Source organism: Hibiscus syriacus, unplaced genomic scaffold (assembly GCF_006381635.1).
Source record: "Hibiscus syriacus cultivar Baekdansim isolate YM2019G1 unplaced genomic scaffold, ASM638163v2 tig00113726_pilon, whole genome shotgun sequence".
Classification (NCBI taxonomy): Eukaryota; Viridiplantae; Streptophyta; class Magnoliopsida; order Malvales; family Malvaceae; genus Hibiscus; species Hibiscus syriacus.
This window is the reverse complement of record NW_024063472.1, coordinates 3,780,332-3,808,105: the sequence shown is the minus strand read 5'-3', so window position 1 is coordinate 3,808,105 and position 27,774 is coordinate 3,780,332. Positions and strand designations below refer to the sequence as shown.

At 34.2% G+C, this 27,774-nt stretch overlaps 1 pseudogene; it reads right to left on the bottom strand.

Annotated features, from left to right (window-relative positions):
* Positions 1-106: 106 nt before the first annotated feature.
* Positions 107-27,595, bottom strand: LOC120187841 (annotated as a pseudogene).
* Between the last annotated feature and the right edge of the window lie 179 nt (positions 27,596-27,774).

Below are 27,774 nucleotides of genomic sequence, written 5' to 3'. Positions count from 1 at the left end.
GAGTGCTTATATGAACTAAACCCACGAGTCGATCTTTTATACATAATAGTATACTACAATAATTTGCAATCATTTGAATGTTTTATATATATATGTATGTAAATTACTCCATGTTGACGCTATCAGCTTCATGCGAGGGACCGTGAAAACACACTTTGAAAAACCCACCTAGAAATTCCTTTTTTTCTCAGATTCTGAAGACCCAAAGTTGCCATAAAATTAAAACACAGCCGATTACCCACCTTTGACATGGTCTAAAACCGGAACTGGCATCGGTGACACCAACAAGAATCTGCAATCACCTACGAAGGGTCCAGAAAAGTGACAATACCGAGTCCATCAAAGTTACAGCTTCGTTCGTTCTGCATTTGCAGCTGATAATAACCGTTGAATGCATATGAGATGTTTTCTTTTGCTCCAATGGCATTACACGATCCTCCGTAGTTGAGCGTCATGCAATCGGCAGCGTTACAAGAGTTTCATTCGATTTGCTACATCAGAGATATCCCTATATGGGTTCACAATGCACCATCTAGCTGGAAGATACTTCTGGCATTCTTTAGTTTCTTGTGTCCCAAACCAAGTCTAGCGCGTATTTAGCCTTTCCATCAAAGGAGAAAATCCCCCAGTGCCGTTCGAAGTTTCCTGGAAGAGTGCTCTTTGCCCCTTCATCAAGTAGACTGAAAAGATAGACATCCATGGGTGGAACATTCGGCCTAAGAGGAGTTCCTTTGTTGCTTAATACATGCTTGATCAGGCCTGGATTGAAAACCCTAGCGGCAGAGATTGGCCCCGACCGCTCCATCTGTAGGCCAACCGATCTCCCCAATAACTATGGGCATATTCCCGTAGCCAAGTTTACTGAGGGCTGCAACTAATGAATCAAATTTTCCGTCAAATGCTTGGAGTAAGTTGGCACCATCTATAACAGGATGTGTAGTGCCATCAAAGAATGCATAGTCTTGTGGAAATCCGTGTTCCCGTAGAGGCTTAGAAATGGGTATATGTTAACAACAAATGGAGAACCGTTCTGGTTCAGGAAGGAAACAAGTTGAGTCATGATTTGAGTCAGTTCAGGACGAAAAGCTCCTTGAGAAGGAACATTAGCTTCATAGGCATCAGCATTACAAGGAACCACTAACTTCACATAACCTGCAAGATTTTCCCGGACCAAAGACTGCTGCAAATTGACCGTAGCAGGACAACATAGGACTGAAATTGATCGGCATAACTTGTAAGGAAAGGTTCATTTCCGACAGCAATATACCTGACCTCGCAACCAGAATTAAATAACTTTAGAAAATGCGGCTTAAACTAGCACTGAAGAATCTTACAGAAACGGAATGATAGCAATAGATGCATCTTAATCTTATTCTTTTTTTCATTTTATGGTCCCTGTGAAAAAGAAATAGTCGAGGAATTACTACGTGTGGGGTTGTAGGACATTCGATTGTCAAAAAGAACATTCACACAAAAATGACTATGCAGTTCAGAAATTCAAACTTAGACCATCTCCACCATCTAAGCAGAGGAAAACTTCAGCCTACGAGCACCAGTTTTCTCTCAACATGTTTTGACTCTAAATCAACAACCACTTAGCCGATGACAGACATCGACAAAGAAGACATTTTAGTCCAAATATCAGAATGGCACTAATGAATTAATTCATCAAGGGTGGAAAAGATATCGTATACCATTACATTGATTAATGTTGTGTAGGTTATAGTATGAGGATAGGTCAGGCAGCTAACTATGGGGAATAGTAAATGAACTCATGCTACCATTTCACAGCTTTCGCAAGATAAACTAAATTAAACGTCGGGGTTGCAGGGCAATATGCCGCAGCATAAGCCTATACGAATCCAGACCGGGGATTTCCGATTGGTTAAACTGAATTAACATATTTAAATGCAGCTATGATAAACAAACTGATACTAGAAACATTTTGCAGCATATACGATCTGAATTTAAACAATCAGTTTCCAGCATTATAACCAAGAACACTGTTAAAGCTTCAAACAGATCACTTGGAATAGAAAGAAATCATAGCAATATATTGTTTTTTTTCTAACATATAATAATATAACTTGGCCTAACAATTTTATTAATAAGGTATGCGATTAGTATATGCACATAGTTTGTGATGAAATTGGAATATTTAAAAAGTTTGGAGACCAATTTAGAATCAATGTCATAGTTTGGGGATGAAATTGAAATATTTAAAATTTTGAAGATTAATTTAGAATGATAGTCATAGTTTAAAGATGAAATTAGAACATAAAAAATTTAGGGTATAATTTAAAATGAGGGTCATACTTTAAGAACATATGATGTAGTTGACTCTAGGCTTGTAAACGAACCGAACGAACACGAACGGGGTATGTTCATGTTCGTTCATTTAATTTTAATTGAACAAATGAACGAACACGAACATAAACGAACAAAAAAAACTTCTTATTCGTGTTCGTTTGTTAAGGAATATAGCTTGTTCGTGTTCGTTCATTTAAATGATGAACAAATACAAATGAACGAACAATAACAAACGGATATAAACGAACATAAATGAACACAATAAACGAACACAAAAGAAAGAACGTAAACGAACATAAACGAACAAAACAAATGAACATAAACCACAACAACAATAATCACATAAAATTCATTAATATAAGTTGCAACTTCATAGTTAATTTATATTTAATTGTTATGGGCTTTTTTATTTGTATTTATAATTAATTGAATTTTAAAATATTAATGGGTATCAGATTAAAATTTATTAAGCCTTAATATTTTAAATGGGTCTAGAGAGATTGAGCTAAACATAAATGAACAAACATAAATGAATAAAAGTAAACGAACGAAAACAAACAAAAGTAAACGAACATAAACGAACAAACATAAACGAACAAACATATTATCGAACGTTCACGAACGTAAATGAACAAACAAGCCTATGCTCGTGTTCGTTATTTTAATTAAACGAACACAAAATCTTGTTCAAGTTCGTTCGTTTAATAAATAAACAAACATAAATGAGCTTCATGCCGAACGATTCACGAACAGTTCGTTGAACGTTCAGTTCGTTAAACGTTCAGTTCGTTTACAGTCCTAGTTGACTCTTTTGTGTTTTATTGACTTCAAGTTAAAAATATTTTATGATGTTTGTAATAAGGGTAAATAAAATTAAATTTGAATAAAAATCAAAGAAAATTAACATTTGAGTTAATGAAATTGAATTATTTAAATTTTAAATTGCCTATAATAAATTTTTCATTTTTATCAATTTAAAATTTTGTGATTGGAAAGAAATTTATTAATGGTCATATACTCCCTAGATTACTACCAAATTTGAAATGAACAAGTTATTCTCTCCACAAAAATTGAAGATAATCTTTAAATATTAAAAAATAGATAAATTTTCATAAATTATTAAAAAAAAACATAAATTTAGAGAAATATATAAAATTCCCATAAAATATTCTTAAAATAAATTTGATTGTATAAAATTTTGAATTAGTTGAAGTTTAATTAGATTATAATATTAAACACTTAAATTATCAAATCAAAGTTGTTCGCAGAGGCATCCATGGCTCAAATGAGAGTTATCCAGCAAATTTTGATGGATTTTTGTAATTGCTCTGGACAAAAAGTTAATCTTGCAAATGCGAGCATCTTCTTTTCTGATAGTGTGGAGAAGACAAGAGATTCGTTGGTGTCTCTCTCTGAGTGGTTGGACCAAACTAAATACGGATGGTGCGCATAGGACGAACTCTGGCCTTTCAACGTGTTATTTGAGATGAGAAAGGTGGTTGGTTGGGAAATTATTGAAGGACTTGGCTTGACTTGGGATATCAGTCTCCGACGTGTTGCTTTTGACATCGATAATAAGAATATATATTTGATGCTGAAACAAGGTAAACGGATGAACTTGAATTCGCATTTACGTTCCCATATTGTTGATCATAGATTAGTGTTTGGAGGTGCTGCATGTGTTACGTGAAGGAAATCAAGTAGCGGATGGTATGGCCAAATTAGCGTGGAGCCTTCCCTTTGGTATTCACAATTTCTGGCTGTAATACCTCTAACTCGTATTCAATCCGGATACGAATCGGAGGTGTCACATTAACTTTTCAAAACATTGACTCTTAAAAGTGGGATAAAGTTTAAAATTTTATTCATATTAAAATGGTGGAACCCTTACAATAAAGTAAATAATGAAAACTTGCATTCATACTTAAATAAAACTTAATAATTTACATAAATACAAAAGTATAATTTTACAAAATATATCATAGCATTTCAATTTAAACTTGAACTTTTAATTCATTTCAACCAAAAGACCTCTTTGCCCTTTCAATCTTCCATCTTTGCTAATAAACCCTAAACATAAATTTTCAAAATTAATCCTTAAACTTTTCAACTTAATCCAATTTAACCACTAAATTTTAATTTCTTACCTTTTTGGTCAGCGATCCGATGTTTGAGGTGTTACACTGGCTTCCCTCAGTAATGCTACAATGGTTGCATCAAATAGAAACAGGAGGCCCATCGACCCTCATTGGAATAGCTAGCTAGATCTGCCTTCTAGCTCTTTTGTATGTAAAAAAAAAATTATCAAACCAAAGTTATCATAGTAATTCTTTTCTTATTTATCTTTAAAAGAAGTTACATATATTCTCTAATATATTTGTTTGGACTTTAAATTTTTTCATATTGTCGATGAATTTTTAATTTAATATACTTTTTCAATTTAACTAAAATAAATATATCCAATTTGAATGAATCCGATTTAAATTTTTTTAAATAAAATTTTGATTTATCAATTTAATTAATTAAAAAAAAGCACTTCAACTCAATCGATCAAATACTTTTCTTTAATTGGTTTAGAACACCTCAAAATTAAATTATTGATCTTTACCAATAACTCAAATTAGAACGGATTTAATTTAGATTAATCAGTCTTATTCTTTTTGAACCATGGCAATTGGATTTTATTAATAATAGAAGTAATCAAAATTATAACGCATCAAAATATAAATAAAATTTTAAAAACGATAGTCACCAAAATACTCATACAAAAGTAAACAACCTAAATATACAAAGAAAAATAAAGCATTCAATTGAGAATGACGACCAACATCAAAACCTAATAACCTTTATAAAAACTTCTTGTCTTTGTCGAATGAGACGTTTTATGAAATGATAAAGGTGTGGTGAGCAAATCAAATAATCTAACAGGTTGTTTCACTACATAATTCTGATTATATCGGCAAATAATCTTGCAGGTTGTTTCACTATATAATTCTGATTATATCGACAAATAATCTTTTATCAAAATGAAAAATCAATTAGAAAACAAATGTTATGATGGTTTTTGTGCAACAACCAAAACGACCGCAAAGGTATGCGAAAAACGTACTAAAAACCATAAGGATTGTGCCACAAGTGCAAAGAAAAAATGTCACAAGGACATAGATTTTTCTAAAATTAAAAAGACTAAAAAAGATATAATATAAAATTAAAATATTATTTATGGATATGATACATCTAGTCGGTTATTTATTAAAATTATATATTTTTGTTGTTCCGACGTGTCATATAAGTAAAAATGTAACCAGTCAGTCACACCCAATTTATATTTGAGAATTATTCACCTTTAAAATCTTGGGGTTCATGATAGGTAATCGTACATGTCGGAACGATCCTTAAGTTTTTTAGGGCTATGACGGGGATGATTCCAATTTAATTTTGAAAAATGTTGGATTTTAAAATAAGTATTTTTGGAGTCGCCATTGACCTTTGGGTTAGGTAGGTCGAATACCTAAAAATACCTTTTAAAAATGATTTTAAGAAAAATAATTCCAAAAGATAAAAAAAATGATTTGCGTTAAACCAGAAATTTATTTTAAAAAGGGTTAGTGAGTCGATTACGTGTGTGGAATGATTAGCATCCCTAAAATGCCCGAAACTGATACCTAAACAATTATATGGCATTTAAATATTAAAATTGACAAATTTGAATATACATTTAAATTGTAATCCTTTTTAGAAAAATTAAAAGGGATATTATTTTAAACGGACAATTTTTGAAAATACCTTCCTAGTCAATTAAGGGGGCATTTTTATGAATTTCTCGTACAAAACAATATTATCCTAAATTTTAGAGACAATAAATAAATATAGATAAAAACAAATTCATTTAAAACATAACATGTATTATTTTATTCGAGCAATCCTTAGAAACACACTCCTTGTTAGTTAAGGGGTATTTCTTTAAATTCCTCATATAAAATAATATATGAAAGTATTTCGATTCAAAAAAATTGATAAACATGTAAATAAAGGATTAAAATAATAAATATGATAACTTTAGGGATTAATATATAAAACTACAAGAGATCAATATTACCTATGTAAATATTTTATATATTAGGCACTTTAAACGTAAATAAACCAATAGTATTATTAACAATTAAAAATTAAAATTAAGGATTAAACTGTAAAATAAGCAAAAGTAAAGGCCATAAACAAAAATAATGTGCAAATAGAGGTACTGGAATTGTAATTTAACCACTATTAAATTTAGGATCAAAATGAAAATCATTAAAATCTAAGGACTAAATCATATATTTACCCAAAACACCTATAAATACTATCAATGACTAAAATAGAAACAAAATAAAATTTGAAAAAAAAATACTTGGAACATTCATTTCAGTGACCAAAATGAAAGTTTACAATTTACGAGGGATGCGGGAATAATTTTCCCACGAGCCCAAAACTCATAATCCCTCCCCCCAAACGACGTCATATGGGGGAGGGTATAAATACCTTTAACCAGTCCAAACATGGCCTCAAAACTTCATTTCTTCCTTTTATTTCTCTCTCTAAAAGAGAGAATTCTCTCGTTTCTCTCTTCTTTCTCTCGCCAGAGGGAGGTCGGCAACCTCCGGCCACCGTTCGTCGGAGATCTCAGCCGCCGTTCACGATAGTCAGAGATTCAAAAACAACCCCAAAATATAGATCTCCACACCCTAAACTCAAATCCGACCACCCTTAAGCCTAAAAACCCTACGAACACCCTAGATCTAAGGAGATACCTTCGAATCGACGACTCTCTGTTGACACTTGAAGGCTCTGGTGACGGCGAGGTAAGCTTTTCCTCCTTGGTCTCATCTCGTTTTTGGTTTGTTGTGGTTTTTTTCCCCGAATGGTTGTTGGGTTCTGTCACTTTGTTTGATGTTGCTTGCAGCTGGGTTCCTTTTATAGGGACCCATGGCCCTCCCAACGGACCGGTCGGAGATGAGAAGCCCTCTGAGTCATCGATCTATGGCGGTGGACAACTAGGAATGGTTGGGTGCATTAAATGCACTTAGATCTTTTGGATCTGGCCGGTGATATCGACGGCTCACGTGGCGGTGGCTGAGTGGAGTCTCATGCGCTGGTTGGTGGTCTTCAATGGCGGTGGTAGACTGATAGTAGGGTAAAAAACCCTAAATGATAGGTCATCTGGACTGTCAGATCACTCTCAGATCTGACGGTGGAGAACTGTGCAATGTTATATCTTTCAGCAGAAACCCTAGGCGAGTTTTGGGCCACCTGATCGGGCATGGCTGATTAGGTAGGATCTTGGACTTCGGGTCGGATCTTGGGTGACTTGTTGGGCTCTGGGTTTGCTTGTAACTGGGCTCTGGGTTTGGTTTGTAATTAGGCTTATAATAAAATGTAATTATGATTTAATAATAATAATAATCATCATCATCGGGACTAAAATCACAGTATACAATACCATTTAACATAAATTCTTCAATTAACCGTTGCAATAGTTATTTAAATTTTACTAATGGTTAAGAAATAATTAATCACTAATTATTAAGTTATTAATAGTTCGATTATAGACTAATATATAATTTAATTTAAATTTAAAATTTAAGCTTTTACTGTTTAGTGTTTAGGGATTAAAATTTAGGATTCATAAGTTTAGGATTCATAATTTTAGAATTAGGGTGTAGAGTTTATGGTTTATGTAACACACCCAATCCGTATCCGACCCGATTATGAGTTCGATATGTCACATTGACTTTTTAAAACAATATTCTTATAAAATAACAAAACACTTGGACTTATATTAAGAAAATATGATAATATATTGTTAAATTATGTTTCGTTATAATAAATTTAAGGAAAAAGATGTTTTATGAATAGTACTATATTGTATGAATAGTATTGATACTGTTTAAATAGTACCGTGAATAGTAATGAACAGTACCATAAATAGTGTATCGATGCGCTGCTATAGTACCATGAACAGTGTACCTATGCATAAAAACATCGGATTTAAAATGTGTATCAATGTATTGCTACAGTGTATCGATGCACTGCTACAGTAATTTCAGTAAAACATACATAAAACTCATAAAAACTTAACCTTTCATCACTATAAAGTTACCATTTACATAAATACGTTTAAATCATTACAAAACTAAATCATATGATTTTACAAAACCGATTAGAGCATAGACCCTCGACTCTTGGCATGCCAACTATACCCCTAGCTCTCATATCACATAACATGGACATTATCATTTATAATAGTTCACATCACTTGTATCTTATAAACATGTAATCTCATATCTCGTTCTCATGTAACTTGTATATCATTCTTGTCATATAACCCATATCACATATGTTCATATCATGTGACATATATCACATGTGCATGTAATCACATAGATTGCATCATATAGCTTGTATCATTTCTCATGTGTTCATGTAAACACGTATGTCATATCTTGTCCACATATGTTCATATATACATCACATAGCACATAGAATAACATATCATACATATCACATAGTTGATATCATATTTTCATATCTTCACATAAATCTTATAACATATAACTCCTCATCACATAACTTATATCACAGTTTCATATATGTACATAGTTTAGTTTTACATATCTTATATCACATGTTCATATCCCTTATGTCCATATCACATAACTTATATAATATTCTCATGTAACACATATGTCATTTATACCAGTTCACATGGGTTATCACTCAAACATGTATTCACATAAATCATGTAACACATACGATAACAAAAAACACATATACTCATATTCAATTACTCATGCACATATAAGAATCACATAACATTTTAGAAGTTACTTCTTACCATAATAACTCTGTCATTGGCTCATCGCAGGCCAATGTTTGTTTAATAACATAAGTACAAATTAAATTGTACTCACCTTAGCCTTGTTTGCTTTGATTCGATCCTAATTTTTCAATTGTTCTGGAATGAGATTACGTTCTATATCTACATAACAATACAAGATCCATATCAATATTCTAATTGATATACTCTAATCTTCCCTTTTCTAAACTAAAGGAAAAGATCAATTTCCATTTTCCCTTTGAAGTGTATTGATACTCACTATAGTGAATCGATACATCCCTTCACTGGTGTATCGGTACACTACCTGTGTATCGATACACTTATTGCATTCGATGTTTCTTCATTTAAGAGTGTATCGGTACATATTGAATGTGTACTGATGCACCTTGCCCATAAATTGTATTTTAAGCCTGAAAATTCATAATTTTCAGCTTAAATTCTTCATGTTTCATTCCCTTTTCTATTCTTAACTCAAGTACATATACTTAAACTAATTTCTACTCATTCAATACATCTTTAACGTCAAAATTCCATCTTTTATATGGAAATCAATAATCATACCAAATTTTCAAGATGTTATAAATTCAATTCTATCACTTCATATCTCTTAATTAAGTTGATGACAAGTTAAATTTAGTTTCAAATTCAACTTATCAACTATTTTCCAGAAATTCACTTAAAAACCTATTCTCTTTAATCTTTCATAACTTCTTCATCTTTTGATTTTAAGACAACTTAAGCTTTCCTTAAGCTTAAGTATCACCTAAGGATCAAAACCCATACTTAAAATCAACAAACAATTAAGAAATCAGAAAACTCACCTTTGCTCCCTTGGTTCACGGTAGAGAAGAGAAGAAGAAGAGAGTTTTACAAATAACTCTCCCCCTATGTTTCTCTCCTATTAAAGGGAAAAATATCTTTCATGTCAAATGACCATTTTGCCCTTTAATTCCTTTGATAATTACTAACAACTTTCATGAAATATTTCCAAATAAATCATTGAACTATTCAATATTCTACTTTAATCACCAGATTCTAAAATTTTACAATTTAGTCACTAACCCGGTATTGAGGATGTTATAGTTTATGATTTAGGGTTTAATGTTTATAGTTTAGGGTTTAAGGTTAGGGTTTAGGATTTTAGTATATAATGATGATGTTTAAGGTTTAAGGATTTATTGCATTTAAGATTTAGGATTTAATATTTAGATTTTAAGGTTTAGGGGTTTTTAGGGTTTTATGTTTTAGGATTCAAGGTTTATGATTCAATGTCTAGAATTTTATGATTTTAGGGTTTAGGATTTAGGTTTTAAGGTTTAGCATTTTTATGGTACATGATGTAGGGTGTATGGTTTTAGGGTTTAGCTTTTATGATTTAAAGTTATGGTTTATGTTCTTATAGTTTATGATTTAGGGTTTAATGTTTATAGTTTAGGGTTTAAGGTTAGGGTTTAGGATTTTAGTATAATGATGATGTTAAGGTTTAAGGATTATTGCATTTAAGATTTAGGATTTAATATTTAGATTTTAAGGTTTAGGGGTTTTAGGGTTTTAGTTTTAGGATTCAAGGTTTATGATTCAATGTCTAGAATTTATGATTTAGGGTTTAGGATTTAGGTTTAAGGTTTAGCATTTTATGGTACATGATGTAGGGTGTTATGGTTTAGGGTTTAGCTTTTATGATTAAAGTTATGGTATGTTCATAATTTATTATTTATTATTTATTATTTAGTGGTAGGGTTTAGGGTTTGTAATTTAGTATTTAGGGTTTAGAGCTTATGAATGTTTAGATTATAGGATCTTGCTTCATAATTGAAGGTTAGAGTTTAGGGTCAAGGTTTAAGTTTCATAATATATTTTTGTTACTATAAAATAAATTTAATTTACACTCATTAAGATATTTTTATGCAAATAGAACCACTATTTTTAAAAGGAAAAAATATTTAAAATTAAAATGAAGTTTGCAAACTAAACACATAGTTAGAATATTTTCCTTTAACCATTGATACAATAAACTAATCACTTGAGATTATATAATGACCATACAATGAAAAGATTAAAACACGTCCAAAAAAAATCAAACAAAAGACATACAAATGAATTTGACTATATCGAAAAATGAATCACAACATGTGATTAAATTACTGAAAGATCATCGACATAAACTATATATCAAAATCCAATCTGATGGTCCAAAGCATGGAAGATTAACAACATAACAAATAAGTGTTATCTTGATCAGTCGAGGTAACATTAAATGCAAACCTAAAAAATCTATAAAAAATCAAACGATCAAAAATGTGTCATAGAAGTAAAGGAAAACGTAGAATTATTAGAAACTAAAAGAATTAAAGAAAAAGAAAATATGTGATATAAGAAAATAAATAATATAGACAAACCAACACCAAAATTAATGTAATCTCCTTTTAAAAAAATTAAAATGATAAAAGATTGATAATTTTTAGGATTTACGGAAAAGAAAGGAGAAACGATTAACCCTAGAATAAAGTTTTGTTACTGAATCATATAGTTCAACAATTGTAAATCATATTCATTAAGATATTTTTACTTTAACGGCTTATTCTTATGATCTAGCTTCAATGTTGCCATGTATATAACAAATTTTATTAAAAAATTTAAATATTAAAATTAGATGAACAACCTAAATCAGGCCAAATTAATTAAAATAAAATTTGTGCAGAACTGGGGGGGGGGCAATATATATATAAAATCTCCAATCTATAAAATTTTACAACTTTTAAAAGATCAAAAATTGAAAAGATTATTTATCCAAAGAAATATATAAATGGAGCTGAACATGTCATGTCAACTTCCAAAACTAAAAAGTATGAAATGGTCGTACCTTAGATAATTAATATTTTTAAGAGAAAATAATCTCAGTGATTGAAAATGCCTTATAATATATGATTTTAATCAATTTTTTTTAGATTTGTCAAAATGACCAACAAAATCGCAACGCGATCTTAAATTCGCAACGCGATTGTAAGATTCGCAACGCGATTTTAAAAAATGTGTTGCGATAGTTAAAATGTGTTGCTATAGTTAAAATGTGTTGCGAGAGTTTGAAAAACGTGTTGTTACGATATTGAAAAAGTGTTGCGATAGTGAAAAAACTAAAATAAGTTTACATTTTAACTATTCCAAATTCACGTAGAGTTTGAAACAATAAAAAATGTGTTGCGATAATGTATAAGATTCCCAAGACATTTGTAAGATCTTAGTTTGAAACAATAAAGAATGTGTTGCGATAGTGTAAAAGATTCACAAGTGTTGGCAATGCTCAATCCCACATAGTATTGGAAACACTATTGGGAATGAGTATTTAAGGTTTGGATTTCCCACTTTCTTGTTGAGTGGAAGAGAACAAGGGGGACTCTCGCGCACCGCCGCCGCCGCCGTCCCGTCCCGTCGTGGTCGTGGTCGTGGTCGTGGTAATATGTGTCTTCGACAAGTCCGCTCGGATACTATATTTTTAGAGAAAATTATGAAGAAACAAATGCAATACCACCAGTCGTTGCGATTTTCCAAAATCGCAACGTGAACTTGGACTATCGCAACGAATTTGGAAAATCGCAACGTAAACTTGGACTATCGCAATGAATTTGGAAAATCGCAACGCGAACTTCGACTATCGCAACGTGAACTTCGACTATCGCAATGAATTTAGAAAATCGCAACGCAACGTGAACTTGGACTATCGCAACGAATTTGGAAAATCGCAACGCGAACTTCGACTATCGCAACGAATTTGAAAAATCGCAACGTGAATTTGGATTATCGCAACGAATTTGGACTAACGTAAATTTGGAAAATCGCAACGAATTTGGAAAATCGCAACGCGAACTTGGACTATCGCAAAATCGCGTTGCGAATTTGGAAACTGAGTTGAAAAATTAGAGTTCGCATTGCGATTTTGTTGGTAATTTTGGCAAATCTAAAAAAAGTTAGTTAAAATCGTATATTATAAGGCATTTTCGGTCACTGAGGTTATTTTCTCTATTTTTAAACCTCTAAATATTCAAAAACACTTAAATAATCTATTTAAGACTGGTTTTGATAGGATTCGAAAACAAAAATATTAAATTGAATTTTAGTTCAATGTAGAATGCAATATATAAATTTTGATTGTGTGTAATTATACAATAAAAATTTAATTATTGTATCATATATGTGTACCATAACCAATGTTTTGAAAATCAGACCGGATCGGTCGGTTCAATTGGAAACCGTTGCCTAGTCCGGTTCAATCTACACCGATTGAACCGCTGATAGTAAACCGGCCAAAACCGCTGAACCGTTCGAACTGGACCGGCTGAAAACCGGAAAAAACCAAAAAAAACCGCCAATTTTGTTTTTTTTTTTAAATTAAACCAAACGACATCGTTTGTTAAACGAGCCAAGTCGAACTCGAGTATTGCTGAGCTCGACTCGAACTTGAAAACTTTAAAAGTCAGCTCAACTCAACTCAAACTCACGAGCTAAAAATTATCAAGTTCAACTCAAACTCGAACTATAATATTGAAACTTGAACTCAAAAATGCTTGAACTCAAAAAAAAATTAGAAACTCGATTGAAGCCTAAAATTCGAGCTTGATTGAAGTGAAAGAATAGTTCACTCAATGTTCACCAAAAGGCTCCATGATTTTGAATGTCAAATTACCTCTATTATTTATAGAAGTTAGTTGTGATGCTCTTCTATGTTTCTTAGCTATGTGGGATTGTTTTGTTATCATATTTTTACTCTTTAGACTTTTGGGATGCTCTTCTATGTTTTTCAGCCATGTGAGATTGTTTTAAAAAAAAATTAAACCAAACAATATCATTTTGTTATAATTTTTTATCCCCAAATTTATTTTTTAATTATAGTTATATAATTATATTTATTATTTAATATGTTTTACCTTAAATATTATGTTGTAGTTAATTTGAATCATTTTGTTTCACTTGATTTTATGGTTTTTAACTTATATATGTTTGCTTTGAATATGACTTGTGATATAAAAAATTATTTTTTATTAAATATTTTTGGTATTTTATTTAATTTTTTAAATAATTATGACGTCGTCCAGTTCTTCCGACCGGTCGGACCGATTCGACCTGTTGAACCAGTGAACCGGTAGCATGGCCGGTTCTGAAAACCATGACCATAACGACACAAAAATAAATTAATCACATTATATGGATCGAATTAACAAAGTTAACGTACTTTTAGTTTCATATGCCTATCGACTATTAATAAATATGTCATACATTTTTATATCACACATACACACACTAAATATGATTTTATTATTATACAATTATATTATCAACATGTATATACAAATTATTTTTACTTGATTAATTGAGACTTACGAATTTTCATTAGATATAGTTTAAAAATATCGTAAATTGTCCGCATCAATACATACATTTAATCTTTTTTTCATATATTTTTTAAGCATCACTTTGTACATCAACTTATTATACAATGTGCTGTGACTTGTGAATAACCCTTAGAATTATTCAAAATATAATTAAATATGTGTATTAATATGAATAACTTATGATAATAATTAATTATATTTAGGGTAAAGTATATAAATAGTCCCCAAACTTGTAGGGTACTTGTATTTTGGTCACTCAACTTTTGAAACTTGTAATACAATCATCGAACTTTTAGTTCGTTTTTATTTATGTTTCTGTTGTTACCTTTTGTTAGCTTTTTGCTTACGTGGCAATTAACCCTCCGTTAACCTTCTTTTTTTTTGTTGACATGACATTTAACCCTTATTCTTTCGTTCGTCTCCCCACTCTTGTTGCTTGTTCTCTGTGAGTTTCAACGGCCTGAAACCATCACTTTTTACTTCTTTTCTTCTTTATGGCGATGTCGGCAAAAGAGAAAGCATCATCCTTCTTATCATTTGCCTTTGGTTTCTCTTATACAACTCTTTCTTTTTTATTTTCCCTATTTTTGTAACGTCCCGATTTACGGGTTAATAGTTTCGGGTGAAACCCTAATGAGTTTATTTGGGCTAAGAAAGTTATTTAAAAGTTTTGGGTAATTGCTTGGCTGGCGCGGAATGGGCCTGAGCCCAATCAAGCTTAAAAATGATATTTTTATAATGAGCTTCAAGTAAGGAGGACTAAGAGTACGATTTTCCCTAGCTTGATCAAAAAGGCTGAATTTATTTTATTACTTGGTGAAGTCACAACAGAAGGCTTATACAAATTTGAGAAAGGTTTTTCCATCTCTTATTCTCCACCATTTTTCTTTGTCTTCTTCTTCCATTCTTCTTCTTATTCCTTTATCTAGAAAGAAAGAAATAAAAGGGAAGAGCCTTGTTGGGTTACACTTCTAGTTCGAAATTTAAAATGTAAGGTTGGTAATCTTCTCCTCTAGAGCTTCATTTTGAGCTCTCAAATTGGTAGTTTGGCCATTGAAGCTTGAGTGAGAGTTGAGTGGGGTTTGAGTTTTAGAACCCCTTAGGACTCCAAATCCATTTTGAAAGCTTAAATACCCTATTTCCAACCTTCTTAGATCCTTAAATGAGTTTATAACTCACTTCTTTGATGTGTTCTAGTGAGAGAATAAGGTGAAAGCGCAAAGGGCTAAGGCAAGGGGAAAGAAGTGCTTGGGTGATTTTGAGGTTGTTTTTACAACTCTTAGGAGTGAGATGACACGATTATGACTTGTCCATACCATATTTAGTTCATTGTATGTGCATTATGGTTTGTTTAGATCATGAAGCATGCTATAGTAATTTCCAAGGCAATATTTGTATTTGTGAGTTGCAAACATGAAAGTTAATATCTTTTGACCTCTAAGACACTAAATAAGACGTTAAGCATGTTTGCTAGTCTTAAGAAAATCGTTGGTTTGATTTTTCGGTATTTCTTGAGTTAAGTAAGTCATTCCCAGAAAAGGATTGATCCCTTAACCAAAGGGATCTATCCCAAAGTTTCTGTCCAGCAAAGGATCGATCCCTCGACCAAAAGGATCGATCCCAAATTTTTTGTTGTGCATAGGATCGATCCTTTCATTGTTTTACCTATGGAAAAAGGTAGAATTTCATTCAATAGAGGTCTAAAGTGTTATAAAATGTTATCTTGGCCTCAACATGTTTGAATGGGTTCAATTTGGTCCCTTGATTGATTTACCTAATTACTTAAACCCTAAATACAGAGCAGTGCTAGAGCTCAAATTGCGTAAGTCAGATGGTACCAAGGTTGTTACGGCAAGTAAAGACTTTAATTGTACCTCAAAAGTCATCTCGGCCTTAGAGGCTTACAAGTTGATAAGCTCGGGTTATGAAGCCTTCTTAGCTCATGTCGGTGACACCCGAATTCTTAATCTGGATATAGAGAAGATCCACACGGTGAGAGACTTTACATACGTCTTTCTAGAAGAGTTTTCAGGTTTACCACTTGATAGAGAACTAGAGTTTGGCATTGAGGTGATGCCAGGTTCAGCTCCGGTGTCCACCACTCCCTATCGTATGGCACCGATAAAGTTGAAGAAACTTAAGACCCATATTAAAGAACTCTCAGAACGAGGGTTCATTCGCCTGAGCGTATCACCGTGGGGAGCGTCGGTGTTATTTGTAAAGAAGAATGACGTCTCAATGAGATTATGCATTGACTACCGCCAGTTGAACAAATTAACCGTGAAGAATCATTATCCGCTTTATTTTGATTTTTGTATAATTAGCATTCTTCTTTTCTCTTCCACATTTCACAATTCCTGTAGAAAATTATTACTCTCACTTTTTAATTTTCATATTTCTCATAAATACAAAGTCACAATTGTTTATCATCAATTGTGATGCTTGATTCATATTGAAGAATGTTATTAAAATTCTAGGTACATCATGTTTTCAAATTCTTTATTTTGGTTTTTATATATTTCTAAATTCTAGATAAGATCATTCATTTATTTCCAAATGATATGTTATGTGTTGAGAAAAATATTTAAAAGCATTCATGTTGACACTATCATCAATGATTTTGCATCAATAAATGCTCAAAGGTAATGTTTTTTTATAAGTATTTGTATGCTTAAATATATTTTTTGACATTTTTTATATTGTAATGAATTAATATTGTTTAATTTAAATAAAAATAATTCTAATAAAAATTTTATATTATACATTTCTTAATTTCTTAAAAATTAGGTGTCTATTTTTTTATTTTCGTCCCGAGCCAAAAAAATAATCATGACCGACCCTGTCTATACAGTGAACAATGCAAACACATAAGGTTGGGGTTTTTTTCTTAATAGATTCGTAGCCTATGATTTGGATGCTCCTAATGAGAATGACTTGATGAATTTAGTGATACAGAAATATGAGATTTTATGCTTTTAATGAGTTCATAGCCCACAATTTGAGTAGTCCTTTTTGAGACAGAATATGAATTCATTGAACTAATAGGTTGAGCTACTAAATGTTTTGAATGAATTCCTATAAAATTATTTGAGTGGTCTTTTTTAGATGAACTTGAATAATTCATCGAATCTAAAAAATTATGAGGTTAAGCTTACTAAATCAGATATACTTGATAAAAACATTTACATAAGTGTGGAGAACTACCCACCTTCCATGAAAAACATTGGATTGTCTTTCTAGAGCATATACAACATCATGAGGTATATTGACTAAATTGTTGGTCTATCACGAAACACTATTAGATTTGAGATTAATTGTTTGTCATTCGGTTACTCATATTTTAACAAGTTCAAGATTTGCTCACTTGTTAAAATAAAAATTGTTTATTTCACTGTGTATAAGTTCAAATCTAACAAATAATAATACTTAATATAAAAATGTGTCTAAACCATGCCTCTTTTCCCATTTAGGTGTCTAAATATTTTTGGTTAAACCAAAAATATTAATTTTTCCATTATATTTTCGGTTGTAACCAAAATTATTACAAATACATAATAGTTTCAGTTGTAAACCCTAAAACCATCGCAATATAACATACAAGCGAAAATGTTTTAATTTTATATAACTTTTTAGATTGAACATGTAACTCCCTGAAATATGGGTTAGGAGTTTTAGGTTTATGCAAATGGACTTTAGAATAATTTTCCTTTAGCATATGAAGTTTTGGAGCCAAGTAAATTTGATTTGGGCTTGGAATGAGCCCAACAAGCTTGAAAAGGGATGATTTTAATCATGCATCAAATGAATGAGGACTAGGGAAGTAATTAACCTAATTTTTGAAACAAAGGTTGTATCCTATTTATTTGGGATGATATCGTGTCTGCACCAAGCTCATATTTTTCATCCTTTTGTTGTCTTTTTAATCTCATTTTCCTCATCTTCTTCCTCTCCAAGGCAAGTTAAATGTCCAAGTTTTTTAGTTTTACTAGCTTGAATAAGTATTTCCAAGGTAAGATTTTAATCAACACTTCCTAAGCTTCAAGTTGAACCCTCATTTGTAAGGTTTAGATGTCTTAGGCAAAAATGGGTTTTAGATGGGTTTCAGGAACCTTGTGTTTCAGTTCAGTTTTGGGTTGTAAGAATTATTTCTGGTTTTCCTTTAAGTTTAAAATGAGTTAACAACTCATTTTCATGGCTTTGATTAGTTAAAGAGCAAGGAGAGAGCTCAAAAGCTAGAGGCAATAAAACAAACTCTTGGGGGTGATTCTAGACATTTTTCAATAGATTGGACGCAAGGTAACATGATTCTAACTTGTCCATACCACATGTAGTCCATTAAATGTGCATAAATGGTATGGTTTAGTCCATGAAGCATGCTAGAGTAATTTCCATGGCAAGATTCGTATTTGTTTGTTGCAAGCATGAAAGTTAGTTTTAACCTCTAAGACACTAAATAAGACGTTAAGCATGTTTCTAGCCTTAGGGGAAATTGTTGGGTTGATTTTTGGTGTTTTTTTGAGCTTAAATAAGTCATTCCCAGAAAAAGGAACGATCTCTCGACCGAAGGGATCGATCCCAAAGTTTCTGTCCAGCAAAGGATCGATCCCTCTAAATAAACAATCGATCCCTTCGTTGTTTTGCTGATGGAAAAGGGTAGAATTTCATTCAATAGAGGTCTAAAGTGTTATGAAATGTTGTCTTGGCCTCAACATGTTTGAATAAGTTCAGTTTGGTATTTTGATTGATTTATCCAATTACTTAAACCCTAAATTTAAAAACTAATGATAATAATCAAGCTCGACTAATAATAATACAAAATAAAGTGACATAAAACTAGCCTTGTTTGATACTCGAGGAAATGACAAGGACATTCGAGTTACTTAACAACGTGAACGTTATATGTGTAAAATATCCAGTTATATCCAATCTAGTGTTTGGGCACTTAAAATGCCAGTTGGATGTCATGCCGATGCTACGTGAACCAGGAACATCACGAGTATTCTTGAGGTGTAGGTTAGTCGGGCAAGTGTCGATGCTTCATGACCCGAAGTTGACCTGAATGTTAAGGAGACACTGACCCAAGTCTTTCTTAAGTGTTGTAAGTAAAGAGTTGTGTGAGTTTCGTGATGCTATGTGACCTCGAACTACACTATGATACTTATTGTTTCTTGGAGTTTTACATTGTTCATGAATATATTGTATCATGCATATATATTGGATGCATGTAGTATAGCTTGGTTATTTTTGGTGGCACTGAGCTTGTGAGCTCAGTGTATGGAATGTGTTTCCGTGCGCATGTCAATAGGTGCCAGAGGAGGAGCTCTTTGCCAGACTTGGATTCTAGACTCGACTTCTTCAGAGTAATTTTCGAGGGCATGTAATGTCATAAACCCTTATTTGTATCTTAAGTCATAAACTTTTTATTTTAAATTAATGATATATTTTGGAGACTTATTTCGGGAGCTCTCACGTATTAAACACTTATATTTCGTATTTGTCTGGTAATTAAATTTTATGGATGCTACTTTCATGAAATATTTTAAAAAAAAATGGTTAGCCACTCACATGGTTCCATGTAACATTAAAATTTGATGATCTTTGGGTCGAATTGGATTAGGATGTTGACTCATTTCTTATTCTTGAAATCGTAAGTTTTGGCTGACGATCCTACCCAAAGTCAGGAGGGCCGTGAAGAGAGCCATGCCTCGTTAATTGGGGATTCTAGAGATAAGTTTGCTCCCGACTCCAATGCATAGGTTTCCCGAAGGGGGAGGGCATAGATGAGTGACATTCTTCCATGGCCTCACACAGGCTTTGAGGCACATAGTTAGGGCTATCCCTAGAGCAACCGCTACACCTGCACCACCCGCTCCACTTTCCATAGCCTCTTAAGAGTCCCCTGTTGAGAGACTCTGTCGCTACAAGACCACCAACTTCTTCGTATAGGATGAGGATAATCCTATGGCAGCTGACCAGTGGCTCCGTGATCCCTTCATATCTTACGACATTCTCATCTTACCCCTGAGGGTAATCTCGAGTGTATCACGACTTTGCTAAAGGGTGATTCTAATGAGTGGTGTGAGACATTAGAGATGGCGCTACAGCCCGAGCGTTCAAAGTCAGAGCTTTTTCTGTCTAAGTTTAGAGGACATTATATAGGTGAGACCCATACTAATGACCTGAGAGATTAGTTTGTTCATCTGACTCAGGGAGATCGTTTGGTCTATGAGTGTGAGAATGAGTTTTTACGACTAAGCCGTTATGCACCCGAGCTAGTGTCTACTGAGTAGTACCACTGTAGAAAGTTCAAAGAGGGACTTCATAAATATGGTGGCCGACCCACTAAGGGTATTGTCGAGATGACCCGCCAGGCCAAGGCGATTGAGCGAGCTCTGAGGAGGAAAGTCATTTTGATGAGCGATTCTACGGGACAAATTCGTAGAGCACCTGACACTTTCGGACCCTCACAAACATCGGCCAAGAGAACCAGATATTCTCTTTGATCGTGAAGACCATCCTCATCTTAGTCCTAGAGGTTGAGACAACCATTCAATCATGGATACAGATTTGGGAGTCATAGGAGACCTTTGACTTTAGTATCTGTAGCGAGAATCGGTGAATCAACAGGACCATGTAGCCACCAACTTGTAGAATTTGTGATAGGAAGGACTAAGTAGAGTGCTATAGGGTTTACAAGCTTACTACGGGTACGAGTCCCTAGAGCACCTTATTAGAGATTGTCCCAAGGCTGGGAGCACCGCACCGGTTACTCAGAGGTCGACTCAGTCTACATAGAGGGGTACGAGGACCTCATCAGGGATGAGGTAGTCCTGCTTCCGGTCAATAGCGCAAAGGTACAACCAGATCCGTAGCTGGTCTTAAGGCTAGAGTTACTTTCCGCCAGTACGCCGTTAGAGCTTAGGAGGACTGTGAGCTTACGGACATCATCTTAGGTATCTTTACAGTTTTTGGTATGTCAGTTACTGCTTTGATAGATCTCGAGTCAACCAACTCTTATATTTGTTATGACCTCATCCGAGAGAGAGACATCCCAACTGAAGACTTATAGGTTAAGGTCTGTGTGTCAAGTCCTTTGGGATTAAATATGATGGTGGATAAAGTCCACCGTAAATTTTCTTTAGATATTCAAGATCAAACCTTCCCTACCGACTTGATGGAGTTACTATTTTGCAAGTATAACGTAATCTTTGGGATGGATTGGCTAACTAAGCATGATGCGAGTCTAAGGTGTCGAGCAAGGCAGCTCAAATTGCATAAATCGAATGGTACCAAGGTTGTTATGGCAAGTAAAGGCTTTAATTGTACCTAAAAAGTCATCTCGACCTTGGAGGCACACAAGTTGATAAGCTCGGGTTGTGAGGCTTACCTAGCTAGCGTCGTTGACACCCAAATTCTTAGTCGGATTTGGAGGAGATCCGTATAATGAGATACTTTTCATATGTCTTCCCAAAAGAGTTATCGGGTTTATCACCCGAAAAGAACTGGAGTTTGGCATTCAGGTGATTTCAACTTCGGTGTCCATTGCTCCCTATCGTAGGGCACCGACGGAGTTGAAGGAACTTGAGAGACAGATTCAAGAACTCCTAGAGCGAGGGCTTATTTACCCAAGCGTTTCACCGTTGGGAGCACCGGTGTTATTTGTAAAGAAGAATGACGCTCAATGAGGTTGTGCATTGACTACTTCCAGTTAAACAAATTTAGCGTGAATAATCAATATCTACTTCCAAGGATTAACGATATGTTTGACCAAATCATAGGAGCTAGAGTGTTCTCGAAAATTGATTTATGGTCGGGATACTACCAGTTGAAAGTCAAGGAGACTGACATAGTAAATACTGCATTTCAGACACGTTATGTTCACTATGAGTTCTTAGTGATGCCATTCGGCCTCACCAATGCCCCCGTAGAGTTTTGGGATTTGATGAATAGAGTCTTCCATCAGTACTTAGATCGTTTCGTGGTGGTGTTCATCAACGACATCTTGGTGTATTCACGTTCTGAGGAGGAACATGATTGCCACCTCCACACCGTTCTGCATACCTTGAGAGAGTGCCAACTATAAGCTAAGTTCATTAAATATGAGTTATGGCTAGCAGAGGTATCATTTTTTGTTCATGTAGTAGCTGTTGAGGGTATTCGGATAGACCTACAGAAGATTCGAGTCGTAGTTGAGTGGGAACCATCGAAGAATATAACCAAAGTATGCATCTTTCTGGGACTTACTGGTTATTACTGATGTTTTTTGAAGGGGTTCTTTATGATTGTCGCTCCGATGAAAAAGCTACTACACAAGGGAATGCCTTTCATTTGGGATGAAAAACTTCACCAGAGTTTCGAAAGGTTAAAATAGATTTTTACCCAAGCCCCAATATTGACCCAACCATAATCAGATAAGGACTACACCATGTTTAATGATGCTTCACTAAACGGTTTGGGATATGTATCAATGTAAGAAGGCAAAGTGGTTGTGTATGTATCCCGACAGCTCAAGTCGCATGAGTGCAACTACCCTACTCATGATCTGGAATTAGTCGTGATGGTCTTTACTTTGAATATTTGGAGTCATTAACTATTCAGAGAGAAGTTTACATCTTCACTGACCACAAGAGTTTAAAGTATCTGCTCTCCTAAAAATAGCTAAATTTGAGGCAACGACTGTGGATAGAATTTCTTAAGGATTATGACTGTGTGATCGACTATCATCCGGGTAAAGCAAATATAGCAGTCGACGCTTTGAGCAGGAGAATTGTATCTGATCTTCGAGCTATGTTTACATGCCTGAGTTTGACCATCAATGGAGGACTAATAGCAGAATTGTGAATAGAATCTGAGTTAGTTAAGGAAATCAGATAACTTCAAAGTACTGACACCCGATTAATGAGAAATGTGGAGCAAGCCCGTCAAGGTGAGGCACCAGGTTTTGAATTAAAAGAAAGGAATGTGTTGTACTATCAGGAACAGTTGTGTCTTCTGTCAGTGAGTGAGTTGCAAGCCAAGATTTAGGGCGAGGCGCATTATGTTCCGTTTTATGTTCACCCGGGAGGAAACAAGATGTATCATGAACTTCAACAATTATACTAGTGGCCAGACATGAAAAAATAAATATCCGAGTTTGTTTCCAGATGCTTACCTTGTCAACAAGTGAAAGCGGAACATCAGGTTCCGTCAGGGTTACTCTAGCCCATCCAGATTCCACAGTAAAGTGGGACCAGGTAACATTGGATTTCGTGAAGGGATTGCTTATGACACGAACAAAGCAATATGATATTTGGGTAATAGTTGATCAATTAACCAAGTATGCTCGTTTCTTATCTATTTGTATGGACTTCACCCTAAAGAGGTTGGTTAGGTTGTATATTCAAGAAATAGTGAGGTTACATGGGGTTCCGACATCAATCATCTCTGATCGAGATCTACGATTTACGTCGAGGTTTAGGAAGGAGTTTCATGAAGCTTTGGGAATACGATGACATCTTAGTACCACTTTTCACCAACAAACTGATGGCCAGTCTGAGTGTATGATCCAAATCTTGGAATATATGCTCTGATGTTATATGATTGATCTCGAGGGTAGTTGGGAGGACCATATTCTGTTTGTTGACTTCGCCTACAATAATAACTACCAGTCAAGCATCCAAATGACACTGTATGAGGCCTTATATGAGAGGAAAGGCAGGACACCCTTGTGTTGGACAAAACTCAGTGATAGAAAGCTAGTTGGGTCTGATATGATCCGTAAGGTAGAAGAGAAGGTTTGACTGATTCAAAGATAACTGAATAAGGCCATCGACCAAAGATCATATGCAGACTTGAAGCAAAAATACATAGAGTTCGAGGTCGGTGACAAGGTTTTTCTTAAAGTATCACCGTGGAAAGAGTATTACAGTTTGGCTGGAAATAGAAACTAGCTCTGTGTTTCATTAGACCATATGAGATTCTTGATAGGGTCGGACCTATAGCCTACCATTTGGCTTTACCGCCGAAGATGGAGTGCATCCATAACATTTTTCATGTTTCAATGCTTAGGAGATATCATTCAGACCCATCCCACGTCATTCCTCTAAAGCAGTTCAAGGTACGTCAAGATATGACTTATGAGGAAGAACCAATAAGGATCTTATATTGAGAGGTCAATGACTTGAGGAACAAGCAAACTCCCTTGGTGAAGGTTTTGTGTAGGAACTATGGGGTCGAAGAGGCTACATGGAAGACTGAAGAGGACATGCAACTCTATTTTCCACATATATTCTTCTCATGTAAATTTCAAGGATGAAATTTCTTTTAAGAAACAGAAAATTGTAATGCCCCGATTTACAAGTTAGTAGTTTCGGGTGAGTTTATTTGGGCTAAGGAAGCTGTTTAAAAATTTTGGGTAATTGCTTGGTTGGCTTGGATTGGGCTTAAGCCCAATCAAGCTTAAAAATGATATTTTTATAATAAGCTTCAAGTAAGGAGGACTATGAGTGTGATTTTCCCTAGCTTGGTCAAAAAGGCTAAATTTCTTTAATTACTTGGTGAAGTCACGATAGAAGGCTTATACAAATTTGGGAGAGATTCTTCCATATCTTTTTCTCTAACATTTTTCCTTGTATTCTTCTTTCATTCTTCTTTTTCTCTCTTTGACTACAAAGAAAGAAAATGGAAGAGCTTTGTTGAGTTACACTCCTAGTCTGAAATTTAAAAGTAAGGTTGATAATCTTCTTCTCTAGAGCTTTATTTTGAGCTCTCAACTTGGTATTTTAGCCATGGAAACTTGAGTGAGAGTTGAGTGGAGTTTTGAGTTCTAGAAATCCTTAGGACTCCAAATCCATTTTGAAAGGTTAAATACCCTATTTTCAACCTTCTTAGATCCTTAAATGAGTTTATAACTCACCTATTTGATGTGTTCTAGTGAGAGAAGAAGGAGAAAGCTCCAAGGGAAAAGGCAAGGGGAAAGAAATGCCTAGATGATTTTGATGTCATTTTTACAACTCTTAGGAGTGAGGTAACACGATTCTGACTTGTCCATACCACATGTAGTTCATTATATGTGCATTATGGTTTGTTTAGTTCATGAAGCATGCTAGAGTAATTTTCATGGCAAGATTCATATTTGTGTGTTGCAAGCATGAAAATAAGTACCTTTTGACCTCTATGACACTGAATAAGACGTTAAACAAGTTTGCTAGTCTTAGAAGAATTGTTGGGTGTTTTTCGAGCTTAAGTAAGTTGTTCCCAGAAAAATGATCGATCCCTCAACCAAAAGGATCGATCCCAAAGTCTCTGTCCAGCAAAGGATCGATCTCTTTTCAAAAGGATCGATCCCTCAGGAAAAAAGGATTGATCCCTTGACCAAAAGGATTAACCCAAACTTTTTGTTGTGCACATGATCGATCCCTTTTCAAAAGGATTAATCCCTCGAGGAAAATCATTGATCTCTCTAAATAAATGATCAATCCCTTCATTGTTTTGCAGATGGAAAAAGGTATAATTTCATCCAATAGAGGTCTAAAGTGTTATGAAATGTTGTCTTGGCCTCAGCATGTTTGAATGAGTTCAGTTTGGTCTAATGATATGATTAAGCTCGACTAATAACGCTATGAAATAAAGTGACATAAAACTAGTCTTGTTTGATACTCGAGGAAACGACGAGGTCACTCGAGTCACTTAACAACGTGAGCGTTACGTGTATAAAATATCCGGATATATCCAATCTAGTACTTGGGCACTTAAAATGCTAGTTGGATATCGTGCCGATGCTACGTGACCTGGGCATATCCCAAGTACTCTTGAGGAGTAGGCTAGTCGGGTAAGTATCGATGCTTTGTGACCCAAATTTGACCTGAGTGTTGAGGAGACACTGATGACGTGTGACCTAGGACTTCCTTAAGGTTGTAAGTAAAGAGGGGTGTGAGTTATGCGATGTTGTGTGACACCGACCTATACCATGATACTTATTGTTTTCTTGTGTGTTGCATTTGCTCATGACTATATTGTATCTTGCTTATATATTGGATGCATGTAGTATAGCTTGGTCATTTTTTGTGGCACTAAGCTTGTGAGCTCAGCATATGGAATGAGTTTCCGTGTGCAGGTCAGTAGGTGCCAGCTGAGGAGCTCTTCGTCAGACTTGGATTCCAGACTCGACTTTTTTAGAGTATGTTTCGTGAGTTTTAGAGGGCATGTACTGTCATATACCCTTATTTATATCTTGAGTCGTAAACTCTGTATTTTAAATTAATGATATATTTTGGAGACTTATGTCAGGAGTTCTCCCGTATTAAACACTTATATTTTGTATTTGTTTGATAAATTAAATTTTATGGATGATACCTTCGTGAAATATTTTAAAAAAATAGTTATTCATTCACGTGGTTCCGTGTGACATCGTAATTCGATGACCTTCAGGTATGTTACATTTTTTATCTAGCTTCCGAATTCAAGACCACCTTGTTTTACTTATCCATTTCTGCCACAAATAAATCCACATTAGCCTTCAACTTCTCTTTTTTGTTTTCTTAGTAGATACAAGCTTACCCACGGCTTTCAGAATGCGGGTTGCTGGATTTTCATAAACTTAGATTGTTCACCATGAACTTCGAACGAGCCGCTGCATCATCCTGAAGCTTATCTAACTTTGCTTCACAAGTGGCAAGCTTTTGTTTCAGTGCTTCATTTTCTTGCTTTAGCCTTTCTTTTATGTTGTTGTAACTCTATTGTCATAATGTGTCTTTTCAGAAACCACGATCCTGAGGCTCAAAAACGTGATGTTATCGTCGACTTTCCGGTAGAGCTCTTGTGCTAAATCCTCCATCTTTCTTTCTAGGATATGGTAATTAGGCTTGTTTTCTTTAGACAATTGTTTGAAAAGCTTGGAGTTGTATGTATTTCCCTCTATTTCTTTCATCATTCTCTGCTGATCGGCAATCTGCAACTCTGCGTTTTTATTCATGCCCATGGAATACATCCGAGCCTTTGCCTGGGTAACATACATGAGAAACCATTTTTGTACTGTTATCATGTTGCCTGGTATTCTTTCTGTTGAATGAATTGTATCTGCCTTGCATGTTCTTCCTTCTGGGATGTGATGTCTTTGGGATGAAAACTCCGGTGCCTTTGCTTTCTCTTCTGCAGATTTACTCATGGACATATGGAGATTGTGTTACTGGATAATTTGCCCCGGAGACTGTCTATAGTTTT